Below are 2775 nucleotides of genomic sequence, written 5' to 3'. Positions count from 1 at the left end.
CACACACACACACACACACACACACACACACACACACACACACACACTTTCTTTCCCCTCATTCCCAGTGATTTTCCTCCCTTCTTTTACCTGTGACTGAACCTAGAGACAAAAAAGCAAATAAATAACAAGAAGCATCAATGACAAGGGAGACCCTAGTGGCTACAAGGGGTCCCTGAAACCACTTATATTTCCTAAGGCAAGGTAGTTACACCCTTTGCCTGTTCCAGCAGCTGAAAATCCCAGTCAATAAATATGAATGCTTATTCGTGCTTAAAATGAAGCCCCAGGGTGGCTAGGTGGCACAGTGAATACAGCACTGGCCCTGGAGTCAGGAGGACCTGAGTTCAAATCCGTCCTCAGGCTTTAACACAAAAACTAGCTGTGTGACCTTGGGCAAGTCACTTAACCCCAATTGCCCTCCAAAAAGCAAAAAACAAAAAAAGTAAAATGAAGCCCTAGTCCTCTTACTAATTCATTTTGTGACAATGAATAAGTCCCCTCCCCTCTCTGAGCCTCAGCTTCCTTATCTGTAAAATAGGCTCAATGCTTACACTGCCTACCTCTCATAGTATGAAAATGCCTTAAAAGCCATTAAGCACTATACTAATGTGAAATACTGTTCTAGTTGTCAAAGTCCCTTCTCTTCTTTTTTTCTAGGAGGTAGATAATGAGTAGAAGAAAAGCACTAGATCTGGAAAAAGGAAGTACTGCTTCACATTCAAGTTCCACCACTTACCTTGAGCTCCAAAGTTCCTCCATTTCTTGAAATCATTTTAGGGCAGACTGGACCTATGGTGCCATTAGTATGTAGAAACTCCAACTGGGAAAGCTCCCTCTTCCAATGTAGATTCATATTTGTTCTGCTTTTCAGAAGGGACCTCAGATGACACCTAGTCCAACCTCCTCATTTTATAGCTAAGGCCCAAGGAGATTAAACAATTGTGACACAGTATCAGAAATGGAATTTGAACCCAGAACCCCTGATTCCAGAGACTGTAGTCTTTCCACTGTATCATGAGTATCGGAGTGTTTCCAGGATAAATTACTTACCTAGGGTCCCACATGTTCAGTAAGTGTCAGAAGCAACACCCAAGCCCCATTCTTTCAAATCATATGACTTTGAAACTGACTTATAAAAAGAGGAAAATTATATGTGCTTTTGTCTGTCTCAAAGGAGATAATAATGATTTTAAAAGAGTAGAAAGGGCTCTAAGGTTAGAGTGTCTTAAGTTCAAATCCCACTTCTGATGGACTACTTAGATAACCACTGAAAGAAATGATTTTTTCTCTTTTGTATCAATAAGTAATTGTTAATTGAGACTAAGGTTTTCCCTTTCTGATTTTCATTTAGAAATAAACCCCTGTAAGTTATTCAACCAGTCTCTGAAAGGCATTCCTGATAGATGAGATTGTCCAAATCCTCACCAAACTATGTTGTATTTATTTTGTGGTATGCCCCACCCCCAAGACCATGAGTTCTTTATGGGCAGCTGTTTTGTTTCATCTTTGTGTCTCCAGAAAAGCCGTTTACCCTTAATTCGTGATGAATAAATGTTTGTTGGATTGGATTGGATTGGACTGGATCGGATGGGATGGGATTGAATTAAAATGGATCTAAACCCTTGGCACTCAAGAGAGGCAGTTCCTAGAAAGATTGCACCATCTGACTATATATTCCCAAGGTTTTGTAATACCATTCAGTGGTACATTCAGCTGTTAGCAACAAATAGGAACATTTTAGGGGAGTAATGCTTCCATAGCATTCTTCTGCTGTCTCCCTCAATATTTTTCCTCCCTAACCCATGTTTCTGTGCACTGATTATCAGCACACAGAAGAAAGCATGCAAGTGTTAGGAAACAAGAAATAGGGTTTCATCAAGAGATTCTCCCTGGGGCATCAAAACCAACCTAAGAAGGTAAGAAGTGAAATCATCATCATCAAGAGGAAAGGTTTTTTGTTGTTGTTAAGCAAAATACTCTAAATGTATTACCCTTTCCAAAAAAAAAAACAAACATGCTCATTCTTTGTCGTTAGGTCATTTCAGTACTGTCAGACTCTTCATGACCCTTTTCAGGTTTTTCTTGGCAAAGATAGATACTGGAGTGGTTTGCCATTTCCTTCTCCAGCTCATTTTACAGATGAGGAAACCAAAGCAAGCAAGTGAATTGCCCCGGGTCACACAGAGCTAGTAAGTGTCTGAGGATGGATTTGAATTCAGATCTTCCTGACTCCAGAACTAGTGCTCTATCCATCATACCACCTAGCTGCCCCTGTTAATCCTTAGATGTTCTAAATTTACCTTAACTAGTTGAATCCTTTTGGATTTGGGGAGGGGAGGTACACACCTATTATTTCATCAATGAAGGGAACATCTGATAAGGAAATTACCTCTACCAATGCTGGTCAGTTCCAACTTGCTCTGTAACCCCATCTCAGAGAGTTGCCCGGAATTCTGAGAAGTTAATACAGACAGTATATGTCAGAGACCAGACTGGAATTCAGGTTTCCCTTACTCTTCCTCTCTCAGGAAGAGAGTTCTCTATCTACTAGCCCACATGATCTCTCAGGTGAACAATATTCTTTCAAAATAAGGTATTTAATGAGTATTAGTCAGATCTACAAATACCTACAACAACCAGCCAATCATATGCTTCAGTCCTCTACAAACTATGATAGTTTCATGGTCATTTACATAGTTTAAAATATTACTTGAGAAAACCAGTGTTCATACTCAAAACTTAGAAATCACTGGAAAATTAGCAGTCCTGTCT

General features: G+C 39.8%; 1 protein-coding gene across 1 annotated transcript in view; it reads right to left on the bottom strand.

Annotated features, from left to right (window-relative positions):
* TRHDE (thyrotropin releasing hormone degrading enzyme) overlaps positions 1-2775 on the bottom strand; it is a 504503-nt gene that overhangs the window by 489945 nt on the left and 11783 nt on the right. The window lies entirely within an intron of this gene.

This window comes from Petaurus breviceps, unplaced genomic scaffold, assembly GCF_028583685.1.
Source record: "Petaurus breviceps papuanus isolate PSGF00001 unplaced genomic scaffold, PetGlider_PUasm1.0 156, whole genome shotgun sequence".
In the NCBI taxonomy this organism is placed as follows: domain Eukaryota; kingdom Metazoa; phylum Chordata; class Mammalia; order Diprotodontia; family Petauridae; genus Petaurus; species Petaurus breviceps.
This window is presented reverse-complemented; position numbering and strand designations above follow the sequence as displayed.